The following is a 22,894-nucleotide window of genomic DNA, read 5'->3' on the forward strand; positions in this document are numbered from 1 at the left end:
TTACATGAATTCTTGCTCCTTGGAAGAATTTACTGCGTCAATGATTTTCTCCTTTTTTGTATTTTCATCCTTTCCCTTTGGCTTCTTCTTTGCATTCAGATGTCCTCAAATGTCTCCCATCTTTAAAAAGTAACACAAAACCTCCACCTCATTTTTTACTTTTTTTATTTATTTATTTATTTTCAGATGGAGTTTTGCTCTTGTTGCCCAGGCTGGAGTGCAATGATGCAATCTCAGCTCACTGCACCCTCCACCTCCCATGTTCAAGTGATTCTCTTGCCTCAGCCTTCCAAGTAGCTGGGATCACAGGCATGCGCCACCACATCTGGCTAATTTTGTGTTTTTAGTAGAGATGGGGTTTCACCATGTTGGCCAGACTGATCTTGAACTCCTGACCTCAGGTGATCCACCCACCTCAGCCTCCCAAAGTGCTGGGATTACAGCCATGAGGCACTGTACCCAGCCCTTCCTTCCTTCCTTCCTTCCTTCCTTCCTTCCTTCCTTCCTTCCTTCCTTCCTTCCTTTCTCTCTCTCTTTCATTTCTTTTTTTTTTGTCTTGCTCTTGTCCCCCAGGCTGGAGTGCAATGGCGCAATCTCAGCTCACTGCAACCTCTGCCTCCCAGGTTCAAGTTATTCTCCTGCCTCAGCCTCCCGAGTAGCTGGGATTACAGGTGCCTGACACCACGCCTGGCTAATTTTTGTATTTTTAGTAGAGACAGGGTTTCACCATGTTGGCCAGGCTTGTCTTGAACTCCTGACCTTAGGTGATCCACCCGCCTTGGCCTCCCAAAGTGCTGGGATTACAGGCATGAGCCACCGTGCCCAGCCATTTCTTACTTTAATAACCCTGTCTTTCTACTCTCTATCAAGCTCCCTGACAGAAGAATTTACCATTTATTTCAATGCTGACTACTATTTGGATACTTCTTCCATACTTCACTAAAACTTCTTTGACAAACTTCATCAATGCTTTCTTGTCAAATTCAATGTTGTCTCTTCAGTACTACTCTTACTTATCCTCTCTGTATCATTTTATATGGTTAAATATGCCTTTCTTCTTGAAAGTATCTTTTACTCTAGCTTTCAATATACTGCTCTTTCTAGATTTACCTTTTACTTTTCTATTTTATGTCCTTTGTTGTTTTCTTTTGACTTCCATTTACATCTCAAGGAGTGATTATTGGCTCAAATAGTGAAGATAGATAGTCTTTTAATACTCCCCAAAACACATGGACTACACATGGGAGCAGTGTCACCAAAGAGAGAGGAAATGATGCTAGGTCAATTCATCCATCTTATATCTCTACATCTATTTAATTTTTTAATTTTTTCTTTTGTCTGCTTAGCACCATAGGGTGGTATTAAGCTCACTCCATAACTCCAGAATTGGGCAGATGATTTCAGTCTGTCCAATCAGAGTTTTCTACTTCCTAGTTATAGTAATTGGACTAAGGATGAGCAACAAGGCTATTTTCTGAGTCTTTTATTACAACTACAGGGAAAGAAAATAGCACAGTTCTGCTGTACCTGAAGTTTGGGTAATGTATATGTAGTGTTGCCAGGTGTCACTGTAAGGAATAAGCCTGCCTGACTGAACAGCAGAGTCAGAAAATAGAGATAAACTAAATTCTTACAATATCATTTGAGTACCTGGAAAGATCCAGCTGTCCTAGGAGCCAATTATTTAATTGGTCTTTTCAGTCACTTAAGATCACAAATGGTTATCATTATTATGATGATGATTATCATCATTATTGCTTAAACTTGAGTGTCTGTTTACAAACTTGGAATCACAAAGGAAAAAAAAGGTCCTATCTAATAAGGTTTTCCTGACTTCTAGGCCCTTGCTACTCAGTGTGGTCCCAGAACCAGCAAGATTGTATTGCATGGGGGTGCATTAGAATGCAGAGTCCCAGATTCTACCCAGACCTAATGAATCAGAATAAGCATTTTAATAAGATTCTCTACGTGATTCACTTGTACAATGCAGTTTGAGGACTACTGTTCTTGGATCTAACAGAGTTTTTCTCTCTCCCTTTTTGTTTTTGGTTCTCTATGACCGTCATGTTCACCTGGGCAGGGAGAATGTATCCCAGAGATAGCAGAAGAGAATCTTCCTGACCAGTTGACGATCACTGCTTCACATGTCCTGCTTCACGTTTTGCATCCACTTCCATGGTTTTTGCTACCACCTACAGAAGATTGACTTCCAAATGATGCCTACCAGAAATGTGAACCTGGATGTTCCACAGTGTCTGAAATGCAATTTCTAAATCTCGGTTCTCTCACCCTCCCTCCCTTTCTTCCTAAATTGTATTCTTAGTAAATGACACCTATTTCTCTGGTTTTAATTTCCTTACCTCTCTTTTCCCCTCCACTGCAATAAGCTCTCTGGCACTGAAACTTGAACTGATGTGATCACCAATGAGCTCCCTATTGACAAGTCAATCGTATCTTACTAAACCTCTCTGGGTATTGACGATTCTATGCTTCTTGAAGCTGTTTCCTTCCTGGTCTTTCTTGTTATGATCTACTTTTGGTTTTCTTGCTCTGTTTCTGACATGACCTTTTCATTTTCCTTTGTTTATTTTTCTTATATGGCCTGCCCCTTCACATTGGTTTGCCTAGAACTGTGATCTCAGCTCTTTCTTATTCTACAGTCTCTGGGCAATTTCGTCTAATCTGTGGTTTTTATAACATATTTAGCAAATGTTTCTTGAGCATCTACCAAATATCAGTGCCTAGAACTAAACCTAAGATATACTGGTGGTGTCTTTTTGAATAAATGCATGCATGAATGAATATTCCAGGCGTTATTTGTGGTAGATGCTGGAGATACATATGTCAATAAGATTGGGTTTCTTCCTACCCTCGAGCCAGCCACAGTGGCTTCACATCTGTTACTCCGAATTACGTGGAGTCACATCTGTTACTACAAATTACGGCTTACTCCTGAGCTCCAGACCCACATATTCAAATACTTTTTTGTATTCTCGTCATCTTGTCCTCCATGTACCTCAAGTGTAACACGTTCAACGTTGTACTTCCTTACCTTATATTTGTTCAGGTTATTTTACCTGACTCGGTGAATAACAGCATCGTCTGTCTGATGGCCCAAACCAGAAATCTGAAGTTCTAACTAATCACCAGCAGCTATCTGTACAATCCTCTTAATATCTGTCATTCTTTTTTCTCCACCCTTTTTGCTATTGTTTTAGGACCTTTATGCATTATCTCTTGCTTGAATTATTACAATTGCCAGCCTGGAAGTAACTACTTTAAATTCTTTCAGCTAATTCTTTGGGTATCAAGATTTATATCTTAATAACACATTTATTTGCTACTTCCTGATTTTTTTCTGACTTAAGCTTTATTTATTGATTTGCCACTTTTAAAGATAAAAATTCAGCCCTGTTTTTATCTTCCCCATATTTACTATACACAGAAATTCCTTCTAAGCACTCAGTCTAGCAATATGCTTTTATTTTTATTAGATCAATGGTCAGTGTCTATACTATTATGACAATGAAAATGCTAATAACCAACTGAGCTGTACTTAGTACCTAACATTGTATTTCCTTTTCTACACATTTTTTTACCTGAAGATAATTTTTATGGTTGTTTTGATTCCTTAACTGTCTACTAAATTGGACAGTATGAAATTAATAGTTTTATAGGACAAAATTATTGAATATTGGCATTATGTGGTTCAAACTGGCATATTCTTTTTATTAACGCCTAATTCTCTCCTAGTTACCCACATATCTCAATACTTTTAGATGAAGTGTTCTATCACTTTCAATTTATTGATACCTTCTGATGAATCAAGTGTTTTTTTCATTTTCATCTTCCTGGAGCCTTCTGACTTGCTCGAGTGTGAACTGGTTGCCAACAGGGACACAGCTGTCATCCTAGGGTTCTTTCTTGTGTGTTAGCATCCTAGAGATCTGTTCCTTATATCCTATGGCTTTTTATTTTTCAGTTTATTCCCTCATTTTGAAGGATCAAATTTTCTGATAGCTTCCTGAGAAAGAGTGAACTAAAGGTAAAGTTTTGAGACCTTGCCTATTTAAAACATCTTTATTCATCCATCACAATTTGTGGCATGGTGTATCATTCTATGTTAAAAGTAATTTTCTTTAGAATTTTGAAGGCACTGCCGCAATGTCTTTTAGCTTTCAGTTTGCTAAGAGGTCCAAAGCCATTCTGTTTCTTGATTCTTTGTTTCTGATCAGATATTTTCCTCTGGAATCTTTTCTTTTTCTTAGTATTCTAAAATGTGATGATGTTATGTCATGGTGGATGTCCAATAAGTGTCCTGTTGGACTGAGTACTCCGTGAATACTTTCAATCTCACTGGCCTGGCTTGGGTCACATGCCTACTCCCAAACAGATTGTGGTAAACAGGAGAATGCTGTACTCTGGCCAGTTCTAGGTAATTTGTCCATCCCTGGAACTGATAATTGGGTGGAGGTACATGGACTGACAATACAAGAAGGGAAATTCAGGGTGCTGTTATGAAAAGAAACACAAAAGATTGAGGAGACAAACCTAGAGGCATCCACTGTATAATGTAAACAAACTCTCTGTGTATGTGTAGCTTGATGGAAACCTGATTTATAATCAGGATGCTGAGTTTTGAATGACTGAATTTGCTATTGTCCAAATGATCTAAATGACATTCAGTGATTCACAGTCACCATTCCAAGCATGCAATTTATAATAAAGAGAGAAGTAGTATCTTATATTTTATGGAAAGCTTGATTAACTTTTATTCATTTTTAAGAAAATATGTGAAAATGTCTGGTTAAATGGATTCTATAGATGCAACCATAAATATATTTATTTCTCAAAAGCCTGAAAATATGTGCCCATTTATGTAGTGCTAGTTGATGAAGTAGCCAGGAGCCAAATCATTTGTGTGAAAGAAATGGGACCATGTTCCCAGAATAGACCAGTAGCAGGTCGAGGCAGGAGAATATCTTGAACCCAGAAGGTAGAGGTTGCAATAAGTTGAGATCATGCCATTGCACTCCAGCCTGGGTGACAGAGGGAGACTCTGTCTCCAAAAAAAAAAAAAAAAAAAAAAAAAAATCAATGTATGCATTTTTATATAGTTTTGGTTTTGAATCAAGTAAGTATTTTACATATTAAATAAGAAAAGATTAATTTCAAACCAAGAGTCTCTAAAACTGAAAAGATAAACAAGTAAGTCTTGCTATATGTCAAATTGCAAACATAACCACACACACAGAGAAAAAAAATTTCCAGTAGATGTAATACTCTGTGCATCCTATTGAGATATAATGAAATATAATCTAAGGAGTAAAGGCCAAGTGTGATGGCTTACACCTGTAATCCCAGCACTTTGGGAGGGCAAGATGGGCAGATCACCTGAGGTCGGGAGTTCAAGACCAGTCTGACTAACATGGAGAAACCCCATCTCTACTAAAAATACAAAATTAGCCGGGCATGGTGGCGCATACCTGTAATCCCAGCTACTCCGGAGGCTGAGGTAGGAGAATCGCTTGAACCCGGGAGGTGGAGGTTGCGGTGAGCTGAGATCTCGCCATTGCACTCCAGCTTGGGCAACAAGAGCGAAACTCCGTCTCAAAACAAACAAAAAAGAAACAAAGAAAAAAACCTTAAGCATCTCTCTGATTTTTATTGTTAGTATAATATTACTATTATAATTTTTAAACCATTATTGCATATTTTTGGGAAAAATACATAAATATTTAAGGAGACAAGATTTTCAGTGTAAGAAAAGGATAACACATAAGTATGAAATCGAAGAACTTACAAAAAAAATCATGTAATGTTGAGTTTGAATTGGAAATATCTCTGAAGGAACTAGGTTCCCTTAAAGAAATGGCTAATTCAAAGTCTGAGGCAGTTAGGTAAAAATAGAGCCTGCAGTGTCTTGTGCCAGAAAGCAAGGAAGTCCTCAAACAAAGGAACTGGCTTGAAGCAGCTTCCATTGACCAAATTTGGAACAAATTAAGCATCTCTAAAGAATAACTAAATGATTATAAAACATTGAATAAATAAAAATCCATGAGTTCTGAGGAGAGAGAGAGAGTCATTTGCTACAAGTGGAGGAGACATTTATATCAGCATCTTATTCTGAAAATAGGTGAGAAATTATTTACCATGTCATTTTTTTAAAGAACTGTTGAAACCAGTTAATGTGTGAAACCTCTTTTTTACAAAAGAATGTCAGCTTTTTAATATTGAAGAAATAATAGAATTAGAAAAATCATCATTTTGGAACCTCTAATGAAATATTGATTCAGGCAAAAAAGCCAAAATCATTAGGTGAGAAGCTGATGGGGAAGAAGATACTCACATAGTGTGTCCAAGTATCAGCTCGCATTACCTGTTAATTGCAAAGGGGAAAAAACTTTGCCTTTAGAGTGGAGATACTGATCACTTAACAAAGTGATCAAACCTAGTGTTACTGACAGACAAGTTGAAACAATGTGACTCCCAGTGTGATCATGCGATCATAGCATCAGTGTGAAGTATCTGTGAAGTATCCCCAACATGTTTACTCTAAATCTAATCAAGCTCTTCGACCCAATTCCCAGTTTACAGGAAAAAGAAGGATAAAAAAGGAACCAGCTAAATGACACCAGGAGGAAACTTCAAATTCCCAAAAAGCAGTTTTTTGTTTGTTTGTTTGTAGCTAGCAAAGAGTTTAATCAATGAAGCCTGAAGGATCTTTTAGCTTTGAAGGTAGACACACAGGTGTTGCTTCCCTCAGCTTTTACTGTGAGCCTTATTCTTTCATAAAGATAATATGCTGCTGCTGCTGTTGCTGCTGCTGCTACTGCTGGTCTGGGCATTATGTCCAACTGTAAAGGAGTATTCTTATACAGAAAAACAATTCCAATTTCAACATAAAAAAGCAATGTAAACTTGAGAAACATTGAGCTGTACCTAGAACTGATGTCCTTCTTTTCTAAATAGAAGAAGAAATTCTTCTTGTCTAAATACGGGCATTTTGATTGCTTGATTCCACTGATCCCTATTAGCTGCTTGCTACATTAAATTCTCATTGGATGTGCACTTGCCTTCTTTGTCATGAAAGTAATTTAATCTCTAACATTGATTTTTAAAATGTTCTTTGGACTTCTAACTGGATCACTTCTCATTGATGCTTTTACATTGCTATGGCATTTTGAACTTAGTAAATGACATTAAAAATCACCTTTCTTAAATTGCATTTAAGCTTAGGTGAAATAGCAAAGAAGCATATGCTTTCTTCCTTTCCTACAAAATGAAGAGAGCTTAAACTAAGGGTTCTCTTTGGTTTGGAGGAGAGAAAGTCAGGGAGATGGTAGAGCAGCTGCGTCTTGGTTTTGAGAAAAGAGAAAATTCAGGCTCATACTTTTACAGCTGCCAGGCAGCAAAGCTTCTGTGCAAAACTGCCCTGTTTTTGCCACTGGCAACTCCACCCTTGTTTTTCCCAGAAACACCCTCCAGTTTCCCTTCCTTTAAACTATCATTTTCCTCTCCCACTAGTTAGCAGGATAATTGCTATTAAATGATAACTAAGTAGATTTTCTTATACAGTTTGAAGAAACCAATTAATTTTATAGTCTTGCTACATTCATGTTAAATCTTAGGTAGCATTTCTATCTTTTATATATGGGTACAAGAACTAGGCTAAAGGTAGAGAAACATGTTTACTGCATATATGAATAGATCGCCTTATAGTCTTAACAAGAACTCACCATTTTAGTCTAAGCTAGTAGTTCTCAGTGTGTAGTTCCTGGATTTACAGCATCAGCATCATCTGGGGACTAGTTAAACGTGCAAATTTTTGGGCATCAACCAACTTTCTGAATCAGAAACTAGGGTTGGAGACCAGAAATTTGTTTTGAAAACCCTCTAGGTGATTTCTTTTGCACTCTAACATTTTGGAACTACCTCTATGCCATGAGATTCCCTATATTCCTTTATTAAGTCAGCAAGCATGTTTAAGTGTGTTCTTCGTACTATGATCCGTAAAGAAATAATAGAAAAAATCTCTATCCTTAGAGTAGTAATATGGTATGTAGGGAGAACAGAGTTCACACAAAAAGCCATAACAGGCACTTCTGATAATCTGCTTTCTCTACTTCTGGGTTTTCCTAGGTTAGGGTCTGTACATAAGAGTGGATGAACCATACTAACCAATGGTGAGGAGGCAAAATTAACATATGTATTTGTAGAAAAGAACAGCTCTGGATGTGGTTGAAGACACCAAGCTTCAGACCCTGAAAATATAAAAATAAGATTTTTTTTTCTATTTTATATTGAGAAAGAATGGCTAATCAAGAGCATTGAAAAATGGTGGGAGAGATGATAGGCGAGCTGGGATAATCTAGCTTGAAAGGAAAATTAAACTATACACTGTCTACATAAACAGCATTATCTTAGCCTGTTGACTCAGCTGGTTAGAATTCTAAGTCACAGATTGAATTCCCTACTGAGAATGGATGAATATTTTCATTCTCTGACTACAATCTACATCCCGCCTCACAATCCAAGATATCAAATACAGATGGAATGAGGGATGGGTGAAGGATTGTGGATCATTACACATTCATCCCTCTTCAGGGGTGAAAGCTACTGAAGGTGGGTGGCAGCACCATCTTTGTAGGAGGTAGTAGATAATAAATGGTAAATTTCTCAAATTCTTTCCCAAAGCTTTCATTGGTATGAAGTTTTTTTTTTTCATTTTTAAGGTAAATTTGCCTTTTTAAAGAAAGAACATAATTTCTCAAGGAAAGTTTGTAAGGTATAATTTGTATGACTATGATAATTTTTATGTTATATAACTAGTAAAATGTTTCATTTGGCAAAAATATATCAGCATATAAGCATGTAGCTCTCCTATGCACATTAAATAAATCTTGATGATATTAAAAAATTAGAGGTTAATCTCTTGCATCCTTATAAGGAGACAAAAATTAAATGCCTCACTCTTAAATATAGTAGGTGGAATCCACTAACATTAGCTATGGATGCCTCAAAGTTTCCATCCAAGATCTTGTTTCTAACTAAGCCGTAGGGAATTTCCTCAAGGTAGAACTTGAGCATAATATCTGTTCTCAGCAGATTGTTTTATAAAGTTTTCGAGTGTGAAGTTATCATAAAAGATGAACATAGAGTGGAATACTCATATGCCCAGTTTTTCCCTATGTGTAATGTTTGAATAAATAGGAAAAGTTTATAGTGGATGTAATGATAGTACTGAATGCCAGTGAAAAAAGAGAAAGTTTTCTTTGTATTTCCCCATCTTTTAACACCAGGAAACCTTCCTACATGTTTCAAGGGAAAACCCAAAAGATTGCTTTTTTAAAAATATCACTTTTAAATTATAAAAAAAGGTAGGATATCTATACACACATAAATGCATTCATAAATTAATATCCGGGTACCTCGATCTTGGGCTGTATTCATGGAAATATGCCATGCTTTGTATATGAGCATAATGTCATTTGTCACCTATCATTAAGTCTGTGTTTCTAATACAGGGATGAATAACTGTATGGAAATTTGAACTTACAAAAATATATTTTTAAAAAGCAGTTGATAATACATTGATTATTTAAACTTGATTTTCTAGTATAAAAACAACCAATAAAAAGCATTTTGTTTTCTTTTTGTTTAAGGGGTCATACAGCACTTCAAATGTTCATTTTAAAAGCATTAAAGAGAATACTTTGGTTAAAATATCAATATACTCCATAACAGTAGGGGAAAATAAAATTTTAATTAAAGAATTCACCAGATAATTAAATTATACTCTCTATGAAAACCAGGGATTAAAACCTGAAATGTCTTTAGGAGTCAGGCAGGTAATATAAATGATGAACCAGGCTGTGCATTGCATGGAGACAATTCTTGAACCGAAGAGTTTACATTTAGCCTAGAGGAGGTAGCAGGACTCAGCTCAGGACTCCATATAGTGATACAAGTATAACATTTTTAGATCTTTTGATTGTCAAAAGAAACTCCAAATCTAGACTTTTTCTTTTTTTTCTTTTGAGACAGTCTTGCTCTATCTCCCAGGTTGGAATGCAATGATGCGATCTCTGCTGACTGCAACCTCCGCCTCCCAGGTTCAAGCAATTCTTCTGCCTCAGCCACCCCAGTAGCTGGGACTACAGGTGCCCACCACTACACCCGACTCATTTTTGTATTTTTAGTAGAGACAGGGTTTCACCACATTGGCCAGGCTGGTCTCAAACTCCTGACTTCAACTGATCTGCCTGCCTGAGCCTCCCAAAGTGTTGGGATTACACGCCTGGCCCAAATCTAGATATTTTAAAAATACAACCTTTAAATCATTTAATTCTGGGAATTAAGTAATTTTTTAAAAACGTTGTGTTTTTCAAACAAAATATACCTGCTGGATATGATTTGCTCTGTGATCTATCAGTTTGTGACCCTTCATTTTAACCCCAAATTGCAGTATTCTCATCTGTCTTTCTCTGGCATATAAAATGCTGAATGCCAGGTGTAGATAATCTCATGCTATTGTAAAATGTAAGTGAGGAAATAACCAGGCTTGGTGTTACATGTGTCAGGAGGATTGCTTGAGCCCAGGAATTCAAGGTCAGCCTGGGCAACATAATGAGACCCCTTTTCTATAAAAAGAAGAGAGGAAAAGACTGACTATCATTGAATATTTGTTAAATATTTATTTGGAAAATTAATACAATATGCATTTTGGGGGAGGTGAAGGCCTCCCCAGTATCAGCATGTACACCCATGGGCACGTGAACTTGTTTCCACAGAATGAGTAAAATAGGAATGTTAATTTTATTGACCCAACACCACTGATTCATTGGAAAAAAAAAAAGCCAGAGAGAGAGACCTCTTTCTCTCTCTCTGTCACACACACACACACACACACACTGTGTAACATCAGTAGGAGTCATTGTACAATAGCATATCTGAAAGGCCAAGGTCCGTATCTTTACAGATTAAGCTCTAATATATCTTCAACTTCATGCTGGGTGTCTAGTAAAGTATGTGTAAACATTAAATAGAGTTTCCAGGACTTATTAGAGCATACTGTTTGAAAGTGACAGAGGTCTTGTCTTTATAATTCTTATTGTCATTGAACTTCTAACACATGCAGACACAATATGGATCATTAACAGAAATGGTCAGTTCTTGCTATGAATGAATGAGCTTGTTTTTATGAATTAAAGAGATGTATGTTGAGAAAAAGATAAGGAATAGTGGGGTTTTATTGTATTGATAGTTTAGAATTATCATCTCAGGTGCATATTAAATGTGTTAGAGGGTGTGCATTTTTAAAGTAAGCATTTAAATTTTAAGTATAACATACATATGGAAAAGTGCCTACATCATTAAACAGATTAATAAAGTTTTACAAGGTAAACACATTTTGTGTTTACTTTAGTGAAAGTAAACACAAAATAATACACAAGGCTGTGTATTATTTTCAAAGAACCAAGCTTGAAATCTTTTGAAATGACTTCATAATGCATTTTACATATTTGGTTATTTCTGAAATATACCTCTCAAAACAACATTACCTCTAACTTCTGCAGTTTTATTTCTTCCCCCACCCCACCCTTTTTTTTGTTCCTGATGACCCTTTGGTTAAACTTTGGATCATTTATTTCTGTAAACCATTCATCACCTAGAGTCTTTTCATTACACAACACCAAGGCTGTATCTTGAGCAAATTCCCCTTCCTAACTTCCTTCCTTCCTTCTTTCCTTCCTTCCTTCCTCCCTCCCTTCCTTCCTTCCTTCCTTCCTTCCTTCCTTCCTTCCTTCCTTCCTTCCTTCCTTCCTTCCTTCCTTCCTCCCTTCCTCCCTCCCTCCCTGCCTCCCTCCCTGCCTCCCTTCCCTTCTTCCTTTCCTCCCTTCCTCCCTTTCTCTTTCCTTCCTTCCTTTCTTTCTTTCTCTCTCTCTTTCTTTCTCTTTCTTTCTTTCTTTCTTTCTTTCTTTCTTTCTTTCTTTCTTTCTTTCTTTCTTTCTTTCTTTCTTTCTTTCTTTCTTTCTTTCTCTCTCTCTTTCTTCTTTCTTTCTTTTCTCTCTCTCTCTCTCTTTCTTTCTCTTTTTTGAGACAGGGTTTTGCTCTGTTACTCAGGCTGGACTGCAGTGACGTGATCATACATCACAAGACCCTGAATCTCCTGGGCTCAAGCGATCCTCCCACCTTAGCCCCTCAGGTAGCTGGGACTATAGTTGTGCACCACCATGCCCAGCTAATTTAATTTTTTTTTTTTTTTTTTGTAGAGACAGAAGTCTCCCTACATTACCAAGACTGATCTCAAATTCCTGGCCTCAAGCAATCCTCCTGCCTTGGCTTCCCAAAGTGCTGGGGTTACAGGTGTGAGCCACCCTACCTGACCCATTAGTATTGCTTCTGAGTTATTCACTGGAGTTACAAGATAAACATTCTCTAATCTGATACTTACTTTTTGAAAAGAAGGACACAAATATTACTTAGGCACTTCAGTCACAGTATCTAAAAATGTATAAATAATGCCATTACCTTTTAAAAATGATTAAATTTCTGTATTTTATTTATTTGTATTTATTTATTTATTCATTTTGAGATGGAGTTTCTCTCTTGTTGCCCAGGCTAGACTGCAATGGCACAATCTTGGCTCACTGCAACCTTTGCCTCCTGAGTTCAAGTGATTCTCCTGCCTCGGCCTCCCGAGTAGTTAAGACTACAGGTGTGCGCCACTCACCACTATGCCCAGCTAATTTTTTTGTACTTTTAGTAGAGACAGGGTTTCACCATTTGGCCAGGCTAGTCTCAAACTCCTGATCTCAGGTGATCTGCCCTCCTCGGCTTCCCAAAGTGCTGGGATTATAGGCGTGAGCCACCACACCCAGCCTAAATTTATGTATTTTCAAATTAACTTTCTTGCAAAGAAGAGGAAGAAGGCAGCACATTCAGAAAAATGTATTATTAAAATTAGAGCCTACCATTAGATTCATCTGAGCAATTTTACTATAAAGCATATACCTATAAACATATTATGTAATGTCTCCTGTTTGAATAGTTAAAGCAGGTCACATATCACAATCAAAACAATGATAAACATATGTTGTAACCTAGTAACATGATTTAAAATTTCACTATCTTACATAATCAAAGTATCATTTAAGTAGGTGAGCCAGAATGATTACATGTACCTAAGACTATTAATCAAAAAATTCAGAAGAAAGTTTATTGTCTGCTTATGGTAAGAATGCTATTGTGTCTGCCTAGAGTTTCTGATTGACTACTTACATGAAGTTAGACTGTGATGGTAGTGTTTTAAATTGACACCCAAGGATTCTCTGGACCTTCTTCAGAGTGATTGTGCAAAGTAGGCTATCGATAATTATAATTGAGGGAGACAACCCAAATTTGGACTGTTTTCTTTGATCTTCACAGATAATAATATACATATTACAGAACCACAGGCCATTGCATCAGTAAATTACTAATGAAAGTGTATCCGCTGGGCGCGGTGGCTCAGGCTGGGTGCCGTGGCTCACACCTGTAATCTCAGCACTTTGAGAGGCCGAGGTGGGTGGATCACCTGAGGTCAGGGGTTCGAGACTAGCCTGGCCAACATGGTGAAAGCCCGTCTCTACCAAATATACAAAAATTAGCATGGTGGCTGGTGCCTGTAATTCCAGCTACTTGCAAGGCTGAGGCAAGAGAATCACTTGAACCGGGCAGGCAGAGGTTGCAGTTAGCTGAGATCATGCCATTGAACTCCAGCCTGGGTGACAAGAGTGAGACTCTGTCCCAAAAAAAAAAAGAAAAAGAAAAAGTGTATCATGTGTTCTCAGTAAAAGAGTCCAGTAAAGTAGAATTTTCTCTGCTTTATTCAAATTTATTTATACACTTTATTCTAATTTATCTATATAATTTATTTTTATTCTTTTTTTTTTTGAGACAGGGTCTCACTCTGTCACCCAAGGCTGGAGTACAGTGGCACGATCTTGGCTCACTGCAACCTCTGCCTCCTAGGCTCAAGCGATCCTCCCACCCCAGTCTCCTGAGCAGCTGGGACCACAGGCGTGCACCACCACACCAGGCTGATTTAATTTATTCTAATTTGAGAAGTTCTGAATTTATTTCTAATTCAGAAATAATTTATTTCTAATTCAGATCTACTGTACTGTAAGTACCTAGACAAAATTCTTCATGGAATGCTCCTAGAGCAAGGCACTGATAATGATGTTTTGTGTGTGGTTATATGACTAGTAGAGAGTTAAAAGTATTTATGTGTATAAACACTGGATGATCCACTCAATAGACACTGTGTTAGGTACTAAGGATTCAAAGGTGAATTTTCACCTTGAGAAACTCAGTAAGTCAGTGGGACACATAAACCCATAATTGCAATATGATATTGCAAATGTAAAGTAGGAAGCAGGCACAGAATGCTATAGAAACACAGAACTATGTGCACTATGGTTTTCATGAGTGTGCATCTCCAAGTAGGGAATCCAGTTTGGGGAAAATTTAAATATAAAAGATAATGAGGGCCTGAATCAGGGCAACAGTCTGAGGGAGTCAAGCAATACATAGGAGGTTTAAGAGGCAGGATTTAATGATTGATTAGATGAAAGGAGAAATATAGATAGAAAGAGAACGAGATGATGAACAGAGAAAGAGGTGATGAACAGGCTTAGATGAAGGTGCTGTTAATTGAGATTGGCAAGACAGGAGAAAAACCAGGTTTGGAGGAAATATGGAACTGATTGGGGCAAGGAGTTGAAGTTAGGGTACTTGTGGCATATCTTTGTAGATATGTCAAACACACAGTTTAATATAAGAGTCTGAACCTTGATTAATGATGAAGTGCTAGTACTAGAGGAGATATTGAAGACCCAAGATAGTAAAAGAATAATAAACTGGTCTCCTTGGTGACACTCTGAACCTTATCATTATCCTGATCATTCATCTAGCATCTTAAATACCTTACATCCCCTAATTCCTCTCTGAATGCTACTACATCCTTGACTTCACTAAAACCAACCATGTGCTTATTCAAGGAAGCATTTGAGAGCTTAATATCAAATCAGCCTTGAGGCTGTTGCCACTTTAACATTATCTGAGATCTTGACCCTTTTCTTAGTGTTAGCAACATTTCTTAATCCTGTTGGCTTTTGACTGTATCATACTTCCCAATCCATACTCCAAGTTGTTCAGCATTGCCTTACTCCCATAAATGCTCCCAGGGACTGGAACCATATCTAGACCTCATGTCTGGTTCCTTGCTGCAAGACTGCCTGACTCAGGATGGCACCCTCGTGCCTGGGCCTGCTACTTCTTTGTAGTGAACTTCTATTGTTTATGGATCCCAACGTTCACTCACACTCCTTCTAGGAAAGAACTTCAACAGATTTCCAAGTGGTGAATTTCTCCCTTCTCCCATGGCGCAGTTGGTTACTGTAAAGCTGACCCCAACCCATTCTCCAAGAGTCTGCAGACAATTAGTACTTTACATTACCTTAACTCCAGCGATTCCCCTCCCCTAATTCGTGTGTGTGGATGATTTCTCCCTTTTTCTGCTGGATGTGACTGAAAAAGCATGTAGCCCTGGGAGGTGCTGGTGATCTGAGAATGAAGTCATTCAAAGGAAAAAATAAAGAGACTATGTCCTGATAATAATATCTAGACCCTCCTTTGAGCTGTTTCTAACCCCAGATCTCAACCTGGGCTACTCAGTTATGTTATTTTTAGCATAAAAGAATTTGTGTTGGATTTTGTTACCCTTCAACTGAAAAAAAAATCAATTTTCTTTCTTTCTCTTTTCCTTCCTTCCTTCCTTCCTTCTTTCCTTCCTTCTTTCCTTCCTTCCTCTCTCTTCTTTCTTTCTCTTTCTTTCTTTCTCTCTCTCTCCCTTCTTTCCTTCCTTCCTTCCTCCCTTCCTTCCTTCCTTCCTTCCTTCCTTCTTCCCTTCCTCCCTCCCTCCCTTTCTCCCTTTCTCTTTTCTTTCTGTCTCTCTCTCTCTCTTTCTTTCTTTCTTTCTCCCTCCTCCTTCTCTCTCTCTCTGTTGTTTTTTTTTTTTTATATATACAAGGTCTTGCTCTGTCATCCAGGCTGGAGTGCAGTGGCACAATCACAGCTCACTGCAGCCTTGATCTCCTGGGCTCAAGTGATCTGCCCACCTCAGTCTCCTAAGTATCTGGGACTACAGGTATCAGCCACCACCCCCAGCTAATTGAAAAAAAAAATTTTGTTTTGTAGTTACAGGGTCTCCCTATGTTGTCCAGACTGGTCTTGAGCTCCTGGGCTCAAGCAATCCTCTGGCCTCGGCCTCCCAAAGCATGGAGATTACAGGCGTGAGCCACCATGCCTGGTCTGTTTTGATTTTTTTTTTTTTTTTTTTTTTTTNCAGGCGTGAGCCACCATGCCTGGTCTGTTTTGATTTTTTTTTTTTTTTTTTTTTTTTTTTAGACGAGTCTCGCTCTGTCGCCCGGGCTGGAGTGCAGTGGCCGGATCTCAGCTCACTGCAAGCTCCGCCTCCCGGGTTCACGCCATTCTCCGGCCTCAGCCTCCCGAGTAGCTGGGACTACAGACGCCCGCCACCTCGCCCGGCTAGTTTTTTGTATTTCTTAATAGAGACGGGGTTTCACCATGTTAGCCAGGATGGTCTCGATCTCCTGACCTCGTGATCCGCCCGTCTCGGCCTCCCAAAGTGCTGGGATTACAGGCTTGAGCCACCGCGCCCGGCCTGTTTTGATTTTTAAAAGAAATGTGTTGGCTCACATGATTGACAAATAGAGTAGTAAATCCCCAGATACGGTGGCAGCCAGTGTGGAAAGACTGTTCTCTCTAGAGAAGCTGGAAGTAGGAAAAGGAGGGCTGGGTTGGGGGGTTGGAGATGGCAACAGCAGGGTCCTGAATGCCTGGACTGGCTAAGAGGGGCTAGGCTGTTTGCTCACAGGATCTTAAATCAGAAGTAACTACTAGAAGCAACATTGCGGGAACTGCCACACTCAGGTCTGGTCCATGCTGAGTCACTAGGGTGAAGAAAGGGAGTCTGGATTCAAAGCCAAGTAAAATGGAGAAGGGGCACTTGAAGAGAGGAGAGGTTCCAATTAAGTCATGGTGAGCAATACTTGGAAATATTCCACCAGCTTAGAGTAGGAAATCTTCTTATTTCACTATTGTGGCTGTGGACAGAAGAGCACTAAATCACTTAACGGAAAGACAGAAGGGCAGATTCTTGGACTTTTAGTCATCTCATCTTTAGGATTTGATTTGTATCCTGCTTGACACGGCTTACCTCTATATCCAGTCATCACCAGGCTTTTCTTTCTGCTTAGATCCATTCATTTAATCAACAAATATTTGTTGTCTATTAAGCATGTGTTAGATGCTGGAGATGTAGCAGTGAACAAAACAAAACTGCTGCCCTCATAGAGCTTATATTCTATATATTCAGAGACAGAGATAAATGAACAAATAGAAATAACCATGGGAATAATGAAAAATGCTATGAAGACAAATAGAGCAAGATCTGAATTAGGTCATGCAGAAACCTGCGGGACAAGCTTTGCAGCCAGAGGGAACAGCATGTGCCACAGGAGCATGCTGGATCTGTTTGATACCCACAAGGAGGGCAGTGCATGAAAGGGGAACTGGCAGTAGAGGAAGTCACAGGGATAGATAGAGGCTTGAGAATGTAGGAGCTGATGGGCCATAACAAAGACTCTGGATTTAGATGGTACTTGCTACTCTGATCCAGTTCTAAAATGCCAGCTCTTTCTGTTCAAGGTTCAGAGGGTTAAGAAAGAATGAATCAGAGATAGGACTTTGAGAGCTCAGGGAGTGGGTTAAACAGATGAGATAACAATGCTAAGGCTCTGGCCAAACTCACATCCCACAGTGCAACCACACCCTGCTTAGATTTCATTTCTATCTTTCAACTGGAGTTTAAGCAGAATGGGAGTGGAGGGTCAAACTGCCTCCTTGTGAGAATTCCCTTCTGATCTCTTTCCACTGTGTGCCTGCTCGGGGAAAATGGAAGATCGGCACAATTGAGTGTGAGATCAGAAGAGAATTATGCAACTGATACTCTAGTTAAAAGGAATTCTAGCATTCACCACTACTCCAAAATTATCAGTGGCTATTTCTGCCAACGCAAAGGTTGACACTGCAATGCTATACTGATTTACTCTTCATTTTAACAGAAAGCATAGTTCTATAACTTAAAGATACAAAGTCAAACAGAAGACCCTATATATTGTGATCTCTTAACTTGTCCTGATAAGTCAAACTCTTGGAAAGTATTGAATAATTTACCCTGCTTAGAAAAATATTCACTACTTGCTTTAAATGGTAGGCTTAAGAATGATTTTTCTTTCTTTGTTGAATGGTAATTCATTGTATGGCAGAAAAAAGAAACTTTGTTAAAATGAAAAAGACATTTGTAAATATTTTGTATCAAAAACATATATATTAGAAAGGGGTGCAAGTGAATGACTATACTCAGGTTTGGGGTTGGCAGAAGAATGGAGTAGAATAGAATAGAATAGAATAGAATAGAATAGAATAGAATAGAATAGACAGACTCAAGTATTTTGAGAACTTAGATATTCTTTTAAATTATCCTGACTTTTTTAACATGAGAAAATTAAGTTTGAAGAAGTTTGGCCTAAGTTGGAAGCTTGTCTTTCAAACTTTGCATGAAAATTTAGGTAATCTGTTCTATCTGTTTTAACTTTTAGTTATCCCTGCTGTCAAAGGTAGTCATTTTATTGTGATTATATTTTTGTAGATGCACAAAAATCTGAAGGATGGTATCTCCCATGGGGTTGGTTATAGTATTTGGGGAGAATTAGCTAGTCATTTATTTCATAAATACAGGTCTATATCTATGTCTACATTTACATCTTACCTATATTTTAACTGTAATTAACATAAACAAATGTATTTAATATGAGACCTAGCACACACACATACACTGAAAACAAAAGGTGCTTTCTTTTATTATTTGTTTTTCAATTCTATTTTATTCTTTTCTGTTTAATTAAAACTTCTGATCCTAATCCACTGAAATGATTTTATAACCCACTTTCGGGTCGCAACTCACAATTAGAAAAGAAGGTAAGATTTTGAAAAAAAGTTATTTTGGATTGAGAACTAAAGTTTAAGCTATTAGCTAATGATGAAATCCATAATGGCTGTAAAGGGAAGGTGGGGATTATTTTGGGATCATAGTCCTAGGCTTTGATGGTTGCTATCATAGAATGAATTTATTCTCTACTCCTGGACCTGATGGCCAATGGCCATAAATTTGACCATAAATCTGTCTTTATTCTTGGTGTCATTGATTAGCTTAACTGGCCTCGCAGTACTAGCAAAAATAGGTCACAAGTTCTTGAACCACTCACTCTATACTATGAGCCATAGATATTTGCTTATAGCTTTATACTTTTGGTTTAATTAGGCAGAGACAGAGAGGGAAAATTGAGAGCAAAGTTCATTACTGAATTTATACATGAGATTCAATCATCAATCCAAAGTTCACTTAGAACTTTCAATGAAACTATGAAGGTTTTAATCCTGTCCAATGCATTAAAGTCCACATAAATCCCATATAAGTTAATTATTTTGAATAGATATGTAGCTTAAATATCTCAGAACACATACCATCTTTTTTTTTTACTCTGTATCCCTTAGGCAACAGCAATGTGTTGGAACTCTTTGTAGAGTATAGCTTTTGTTCTTGCCAACTGAATATCCATGAAGTCTATCCATGAAGTGACTCATATTTCCTCTTGACTACCATCTACTCCTTCCCTCTCTCAGTCTTGCAGTGTAAGTCATGAGGATAGGGACCAATTCTCAGAACCATTTGCTGGATCTTTGCAATACACCCACTCCCACCCCCCGCAGCCTCCCTCCCTGACACCAACTGTCATTGCACTTGAATCCTAAGGCATCCTCAACCTCACTCCAGTCTTCAGGGCCAATATTGAAGAAAGGCAAGAGTCGTCTAAAGAATTCTATGATGCAGCATCATGATTTTTGTTCCTAATTTGGTTTCTGATTTTGTGCCTCAGTTCTGATGATGGGTTATCCACCTTGATAGCTGAATCCTGTCACTATATGTAAACTTGTCTATTCTCTGAAAACCTAACACTTTGCCTTTCTCTTATTTGATACTAGAGATTTAGATTATGACTGTATCAGTTGTCTGACTTCACTGGTACTACTGACCTGATTTACTGTCTCTCTTTGTTTTTCTGAAAACTCTTGGGAAACTGGACTACAGTCACTAGGCATCTCATGAGTAAGAGTGTTCCAGGCTAGGTGCAGTGGCTCATGCCTGTAATCCCAGCACTTTGGGAAGCCAAGGTGGGAGGATCGCTTGAGGCCAGGAGTTTGAGACCAGCCTAGGCAATAGCAAGACCCTATCTGTGACTTATTTCCTTGTAAAGAGCACCTGAGGAACTACTCTCCTATGCTACCCCAAATTTTTTGTTGCAATGTTCCAGATCCTGACTATTGCCAACTCACTGGGACATCTCCCAGCATCTGTAGCTGAGTTGAATCTGAATGTCTGCCTCACTTCCATAGGTGAGTCTCTTACTAGAGGCTAACCCCTGCTCCCTCTTTTTTTTCCTGCTGTTTACTGGAACTTAGCTGGAAGAGTCTCAAGGCATGTAAAACTAACTTTTTATTGTCTTTCCCAATGTCTAACAGGGCATCTTGTTCAGAAAATAGTTGAATAAGCATGGCCATTTGAAAATTAGTATCAGATTTCACTTTGTTTGAGAGGTCAGATTGATTTACAAAAGAAAACTTGTACCTTAGTATCTGTTTTAAATGAGAAAAACTTGAGAATAATGAGTCTGCATCTTCAAAATTTATTAAGAAATAAAATGTCAAAAGTTCAAGTTCAGAATGATGTATATTTAAATGCAACATCCAACCTGTTTCATTTTGGTGCTAACAACTTTTGAGTATGTTCCATGAAACCTCAAACAGCTTTTCAATTGTGTTTTTAATTTTGTTATTAAACTGTTTCATAGAGATTACAAAGAAAGAAGGAAAGACAGAAAGAGATAAAGAAAAGGAAGGAAAGCAAGAAGAAAGAAGGAAGGAAGAATTAATGAAAGCAAAAAAGAAACACAGAGAAAAAGAAAAACAGAAAGAAAAAAAAAGAGAAGAAGCCAACTGGGTTCCTTTATAGTCCCCTGATGGGTCTATATCAGTCTCTGGGATCCTAACTCTACTGTAAGCACAATATTGGGAATTTATTTTGAAAGGACTAGAAATTGGGTTTAACTTACTTTATTATGTGTCAAGTTTCAGTTGCCAGAAACATTCTGTCTATGGAGAAAGAAAATAGATTGTTTTGCTTCCTAAGGAAATGCATTGAATTTGAAGTATGATGACTGAAAGTACGTTATGTTGGAAAGTTAAATGCAAGTTAACCAAATGCACATGGGATTGAAAATTTCTCTAAAGGTTCTTTGTGGATTTGGGTATACAACATTGGCACCCCCCACCTCTTTTTTTTTTCTTTTATCTTCTTTTCTCTTTCTTTGTTTCTTTCTTTCTTTGTTTCTTTGTTTGTTTGTTTCTTTCTTTCTTTTCTTTTCTTTTCTTTTCTTTTCTTTTCTTTTCTTTCTTTTTTCTTCAGATAAGCTTATCAGCCTTGCATAGGGATGTTTTCTGTGTCTGGGTCCTAAAGTAGCAAATAGATTTAGCTGTGAGGGAGTCAATGCAGAAGGAAAACAGTAAGATAGAAAGCAGAACAAAATACTGTTATAATTGCTTTAAATGCAGCATCATGAGCTATTTGCATTTTTGCCAATTTACTTAATTAAGCAACAGAATATGAAAAGTAGCTTTCAAGGGCCTCTCTGTCTCAGCCCAAAGGCAGACATGCAAACAAATAATTAGGATATAATGTAATGGCAAATCATAGTGGAATGAGACAAATTGTCTCCTGGATAAGTGAGTCATGAAGGCTTCAACAGTATAAGTGATGTTTGAACTGTGTCTCAAAGGGTGATAAGAATGTGCTGGATGGAGAGGAAAAGAAAGGCATTGTAGGGCAGTGAATAGCTAGAGCAAAGGCACTGATCTGTGAAAGTACAGAACATGTTGAGGGAAACAGTGAATGACCTGGTGTGGTTCTAGAAGTACACTATGTTGGGAAACATATACTATGTTGGGAAAAGGGTTCTTGGCATGACGTGGCTAGAAAAGTAGATTAGAATCAAGTGATGAAGAACCTTATATGTAGATCATGTGATTTTGGACTTGATCTCAGGGTCCTCTGAAGTTTTCTTTTAATTCAACATAAGTTTAATATTAAGAATACACATGTTTTTTTTGTCATAGTGAAACAGGCCATTTGGAGAAGGGACATGTGGGAGTAATTGATTTCTCTGCTGAACGCAGCCATTATTTATACTTTTTCTGAGGTTTCTAACATGATAATATTTCCTTCCATTTATCTACCACCATTCCAATATTGTTCCATTGCCCACTAGTTGTGATCTAGACACATTCATCAATCAAAGATTCATAAAGGTATCAGATCACCACAGTATTCCTTTGGCATGTCTGACACAACTTAATTTCAATGACAACTTCTTGTCCATAGTTTTTTCTCTCCAGGAGGATGAGCTTTGCTCATGTTGGCTACTTACCAGGCTCAGAGCTGCCTTGAAACAGAATTTGCAGCCTCCCTCATGTGCCTGTGGTATCATTAAAGGTTTTTAAGCAGAGGAAACTGCCACTTTCTGGGTCATTGCCATTTCTCCCTCATGCTCTGTAACCCCACCTCAGCAGTATATTACGTGATCTTTTTATTTCCCCCTACTATTCCTCCCAAACTCTCACAGCTTCCTTAATACCCAGCCAATTGCCA

At 38.0% G+C, this 22,894-nt stretch overlaps 1 pseudogene; it reads right to left on the reverse strand.

Annotated features, from left to right (window-relative positions):
* Nucleotides 1–22,429: 22,429 nt before the first annotated feature.
* LOC112635568 lies at nucleotides 22,430–22,660 on the reverse strand (annotated as a pseudogene).
* Nucleotides 22,661–22,894: the final 234 nt, after the last annotated feature.

Source organism: Theropithecus gelada, chromosome 11 (genome assembly GCF_003255815.1).
Source record: "Theropithecus gelada isolate Dixy chromosome 11, Tgel_1.0, whole genome shotgun sequence".
NCBI classification, from domain to species: Eukaryota; Metazoa; Chordata; class Mammalia; order Primates; family Cercopithecidae; genus Theropithecus; species Theropithecus gelada.